We start from the raw sequence: 6,000 nt of genomic DNA, 5'->3' as shown, positions 1-6,000 counted from the left end.
TTCTTGTGCTTTTCCTGTTCTGTCTCTTCATCCTTTTCCTCTTCTATTTTAGTTTCTTCCTTCTCCTTTTCTTGTCTTGCTGAGTCATTAGTTGCTTCATCTTCTCCCCCTTTCTGCTCTTCTTCCTCACTGTCAGAAGGACTGATATCTTAGGTGAGGGCTTTTATGTCACTTTCTGCTGTCATGTCCCCGATGACATCCCAACTAGTGAGTGTAAGTGTATGGAGGGCTTCTTGGTCTTTAAGATACAATGCATATGATCGAGCTGGTTATCTTCATTGCAGGGCTTCTATTGCCTAGCTGGCCGTGCAGGCCATCTGGGCTTCTCTCTCCTGCAACTGTTGTTTCAGCATCAATATTTCAGCTACTACCTGAGACTCCCTCTCTTACTGCTGCTTTATCCTCATTTCAACATCAGGCTGTGTATCTTCCCTTGGATGTTGTTCTTCTGCTGTTTCTTGACCTGCTAGGGGACCTTCCTGTAGTTTCTGCTCTTCAGAAATCTGTGTTATGTCTGCCCTTTGAGTTTCCTGTTGCTGTAACTGCTTTTTCAGCAGTGCATTTTCCTCCTGTAGCTGGGATTTTTTTAATGCTTTCAGCATGTCTCACCATGGCCAACTCTCCTCTTAATTCCTTTAGCTTGTCCTCCATGTGGTGTTGAGTGTTTTTTTTCTTTTTTTTTTAAACAAAATGCTTAGGTGAGAAAGCAGGTAGAACTGAAAACAGAGGGATAGCTGAATTTTCATCTCTTTCTGAAACCAAATAAGGAATTTCCCGTGTGCCTCCTTACAACGTCAAATTGCAATATTTCCCTTTGTTTTAAACTACTTTTATCCTGAATTTGACTCTCTGCTTTTGAAAAGAAATTTTTCCTTTGACAGAACAGTGGACACAGGTTCTTTTCAGAGAGTAGGCAGATATGCAAATTCATTTTTTTTTTCACACAGGCTGGTTTCTATGGTTTCATCTCTCTTTTCAGAAGAAGGTGAGAAAGAAGAAGACAGACTTCGAATGCAGAGGGAAAAGAAAAAAACTGTGTAGAACTCAGAAAATATGCAGGCAGACTTTTCATTTTTTCAATGGTTAGGCAGACTTTTCCTCTGATTTTCCAACCTGATGTCGTTCAATTCACCACCTTGCACAAACATACCATGCATAGAGGAGTTTTTTTTTTCAATCCTACCTTGTCTGGAGCTCCAAATTCAACGAAAATCCCAGGTTTTCCTGCTCTGTAGCTGTGCAGTCTTTCCTGTAGAAGCCTTCATGTAGAAGGCTCTCGTTTCCTGTAGAACGAAACAATGCTTCCTGTAGAATGCCGATAAGCAGGAGGGTTTTGAAAAATGGACGAGAAAGATTGGTTTTCTGCTATGGACGTGGTATGGAGCTTGTTGCAACTGTAGGGACGATGATAAAATGGAAACAATGGTGGTGAGAGTTCAATTGGCTATTTATAGAGACTTCCGTTGATGGAGGGTGAGCTGGCCAAGTGCACGTTGGCCCCATGCAAACTTTTGGTCCCCACTGCAGTGTTATTATGAACTGTTTGTTCTCTTCCTGTAATCACGTCCATCAATCACGCTGGAGTTTAAACGGTCACCACTAGTTGTTTTCAGATTTCTTCCTGAGATGGCTGAGCACACGTGTCGTATTCACCCATCGAGCGCTGTTTGAACTGGATGAGGGTGGCCAGTTAGTTGGCCACCGATTTTTTTAACCACAACCATCTCATTGTTCATGCAGTTCTTAAATTACATTCATGCAATAGAGGAACGAGTTTAGTCACGTACCTGGAAGTCGAATGTGGTTGCTGTGAGGTGCTGTGGCCTTTCCTTCTGCTGCATGCCTTTGTTTCTGTGGTTGCATGCTGGCTTGGTTGCTGATTCATGGCTATTTTTCTTGTGCAGGTATCCTCTGGCTGGATCTAAGCTGCAGGAATCTGTTTCCACGTTCAGATTTGCACCCTTAAGCTGCTGATGCTGAATTTTTACAAGACAGTGACTTGTTTTCTCCATAGCTCCCAAATGATAGATCGGATTGACCTGAAACTTTCTGAGCATGCTTCTATCATTGTTATGCACCTCCCATAGAAAAATTGTGGTCAATGGATGCACGGATATCAAGAAAAATTGGAAATGGCTGAAGATTACAGGGGTCAATTTCTCAGAAACCAGGCATCGGAATCGACTGAAACTACTTGGGTAGGTTACAATCACCTATATGCATCTCCCCATGAAACAGGTTTTGAAATGGATGCATGGATATGGAGAAAATGCAAAAATGGCTGAAGGTGATGGAGGCTGATTTCTCGGAAACCATGCACCGGAATTGGCTGAAATTGCTCGGGCATGTTGCCATCATCCCTATACAACTCCCTGTAAAACGGTTTTGTAAATGGATGCACGGTTTTCACGTGAGGGAAAAACAAATTTCTGTTCTATGTATTTTTGCTTCAAAGCATTCTGCAGGCGGTTTGCACAATAAGAAAAAATGAGCTTGGGCTGTAATGCAGACTTGGAATTGATGGGAGAGAGGTTTGAGGATTGTAGGAGGACTTATGAACCCTTTAGGAAGCTATCATGTTCGCCAAACTGCCTTTTAAAATCCATTTCTAGCTTCCTATAATTTCTACAGGAACTTCCTGTAGAACACACAGTTTTTAGGAAAGAAGCACAATGAGATGAAAAAAATAATGGAGAAGGGTGAGGGATGGAAACATGGATGTTTGCAGGCCTCATGGACATATTCCCAGCCTTCGGGTCCTCTTCGGAGATCAATTTTGGCTTGTTTGTAGGCTTCCTGTAGAAGACACAAAACTTCCTCTAGAAGACACATAACTTCCTGTAGAAGGCACAAAACTTCCTTTGTGTTTGTTTTGAGCGATCCTCCTAACCTGCAATGTACTTGTTGCAACCTGCAATTTATTCACCAGAAATTAGGTCTATTTTTCTTTTTTCTCTTTGTTTTTTTCTTCTTTTTTCTTGAAAACAACTAGGGCGCCTCATGGAGGTTTTCACCCTAATTTCCTGCCCTGGGCGCCTCCAAGGGAGGTTTTCACCCAGGGATCTTATTCTCTTTTTATTTTCTCTTCTTTCCAACCCATTGACCGCCTCATGGAGGTTTTCAATCAATGAGCCAATCTAAGGCACCTCCGAGGAGGTTTTCACCTTAGATTTTTATTTTCCTCTTATTTTCATTTTTTCTTTTTTCCTACCCTACCCTACTTGAAAAACAAAATAATTTTCAAGCATAATAATACTTCCAATGGAGCCATGTGCACATCGAGATTAGAGACAAAATGATGTGGAGGCTTGAAATGCATGCTTTGACAGCTATCCGGATTTTAGAGACCAAATGATTTGACTTTGAAGGGATCAAGCATAACTGAGGAAGAGAGTACTGCTGCAACTTAGTGACCGTCCGAAACCATATCTCAATATAGCTCTGATATCCTTGGTCCTTTTGCTGATCTGGATCATGTTTCATGTCACCTTCTACCATGACCTTCTCATCTTCCTCTTTTCGCTGATTTTTCTCTTGAATACATGGAAGATTTGATGGTAACCATGAGGGAACTCTCTCGATCTCGGATTTTGATGCCTTCTCTTCATCAAGTGCAGCCCATGGTTCTTTGATCTTTTCTTTTGAATCTTCTTCTGCTGGATGTGGTCCTTCAATGCTTTCAATATAGTCTCTTTTTTGCAATACTCTTCCTGAGCTACGGTGAATATCATTGAGCTCAAGAGGAGTCGTTTGGACATGTTGTACCTCAGCTTTGCAATTGGGTTGAGCTACTCCAATGTGTGGGTTTGGAAATGGTGGTGCGGGTAGTTGAGTGGGGGTGTATATTTGAGATGGATGTGGAAGGGGTTGTGGTTGGGGAGGTGGTGGAGGCAAATAAGCAGAAGGAGAGTTGTACTAGGGCCTCCACCCCTGATGAGGTGCATTCCACTGAGGCTGTGGCTGAGCATAAGAGTGAAATGAATGAGCAGCTGGTTGGGCATAATATTGAGATGGATACGACCAAGGAGGGGGTGTGGACCAGGAAGAATGAGTAGGGGGACCCCAAGAAGGCATGGAAGTGGCTTGATAAGGGTTGTAATAGGTCTGGGATGTCCCTTGCATTCCCTGCTAGTAAGTTCTGGGTCCATGAGGCCTCCTTTGGTTCATGAAATAAAGTGGTTCAGTGACTCCTTTGGCCCTGTAATATGCAGCTTTAAGTCCAGGCAAGGAAGGGCACTAATTCGTAGCGTGGTCTTCTTCACAGACAAAACACACTTTTATGGAGTGCAATGGACATTCGTTCCTAGGATGCTTTCTAGTGCACATGGGACAAGAGATGGCCAAAGCCCTCTTAGCTTTCTCTTGCTTCCTTTGGATCTGCAAGGTATCCAGTTGCATGGCAAGAAACCGCCTCATCTCGCTCTTGAAATCTTCCATCTGATTTGCAAATTCATTTTTGGATAAGGTATTGATCCCAACATTTCTGCTTGTAGCCATTTGCTCCAGAGGAATGTTTCCTTCTTCTTCTCCCCTAGAGGTTCTTCAAATATGACTTGATGTCCACCTAGGGGTTGTTCTTACTCACAACCATCGAAGAAGGGAGAAGGTTGGCTGTGTGACGCAATGGGGGGTGTTGTGCAAACATTTTTCTGACTTATCTCTACTCTTACAAGGTAGGAAAGGAAATCTTTTTGGTTGATTTTTGCTTCTTCTTCTTCTTCTCTCTCTTTTTTTAATTTTTATTTTTCTTCTTCTTCTTCTTTTTTTTTTTTTTTTCCTGCTTGTACCTGCAAAACTGAAATAGATTGAACTGCAACTAACTAAAATCTATCTTGCTGAAATGAAAATGTGGAATTGGAATGAAAGCAAGAAAGGTCTAATCTATTTTGCTGAAATGAAATTGCAGGAATGAAATGCTAGGCTACGCTTGCGGAATTGAAATGCTAATCTACGCTTGCAGAATTGAAATGCTAATCTATGAAAGCAGGAAATGCTAATCTACTTTTGCGGAAATGAAATTGCAGAATGGAAATGAAACAACTACTCTACTCTTGCTGAAATAAACTACTTAGCAGAAGGTTGTAGTAGAAAATAGAAGAAAAACAGCAATCACCAATACTCTGATGCTTCCCCGGCAAGGGCGCCAAAAAGATGGTGGGCTCCAGTGTTGCAGCAATAATGCTGCAACTCTTGGGGCTCCCTTCTTTACTTTTATCAGCCCGGTTGTTCGTAACAAACTTGGAAGCGACGGTGCTATATGCACAAGTACTAGCTCTTGCCGCGACTGTCACTTGATCAGCTGGTACAAGTCCGCTAGGAGCTTAAGCCAACTTCTATGAGCTCTTAGAAGAAGCTTTTAAATATGATGGACGAAAGCTAACTCAAAGGAGACTAATCTACTTGCAAAAAGAAGCGGAAAGCTTAAAGGAAATGCAAACCCTAGCAAACCCTAGTTTTACCGACTAACCCTACTGGTGCAAGTAAAAGGATGAAAGCTACAGAAATGGATGCCATTGACTTCTAGAAAGGTAAAATGCATGTGACTAAGCTACTTCTGAAGAGAAATATAAAGAAAACATCTTTTTTGATTTTTGAGTAATTTCGCAGAGTTATTATGCATGCTCTTTGACTATTTTTTTCTGTGCAGAGGTTGATTGGCAAAAGGAAATGCTTGCAGGAGGTTGGGAAGGTGAGAAGAGGGCCTAAGGGGTCCCTAGCACCCTTCCAGAGAGTTTCACAGTGATCGGATCTCAAGAAACCGCTTTCGTGAGCTTCTACAGGAAGTCTGCAGGGGTTCTACAGGATGTACTGTAGCTTCTACAGGATGTTCCGAAAGGGAATTTTTGAGGGTTTATGGAGGAAAAACTGGTGGGAAAGTGGAAATGGAGGTTGGATGAGGCTATGAAGAGGTCTAGGACCTGGTGCATGAGGCTGAGGAGTGATTAAGGCAATCAGATTGGTTCGAAGATAAGAGAAGCAATGTTGTGCAAGAATGTAGGA

The 6,000-nt window shown here is 42.2% G+C and overlaps 1 pseudogene; it reads left to right on the top strand.

Moving 5' to 3' along the window:
- Positions 1 to 250: 250 nt before the first annotated feature.
- LOC149260644 (DNA repair protein RAD51 homolog pseudogene) overlaps positions 251 to 6,000 on the top strand; it is a 75,742-nt pseudogene continuing 69,992 nt past the window's right edge.

Source organism: Pinus tabuliformis, chromosome 6, assembly GCF_031772625.1.
Source record: "Pinus tabuliformis cultivar Carrire ecotype Pingquan chromosome 6, CPIR1, whole genome shotgun sequence".
NCBI classification, from domain to species: Eukaryota; Viridiplantae; Streptophyta; class Pinopsida; order Pinales; family Pinaceae; genus Pinus; species Pinus tabuliformis.
Note: the sequence above shows the minus strand (reverse complement) of the source record. Positions and strands in the feature narration are given on the sequence as shown.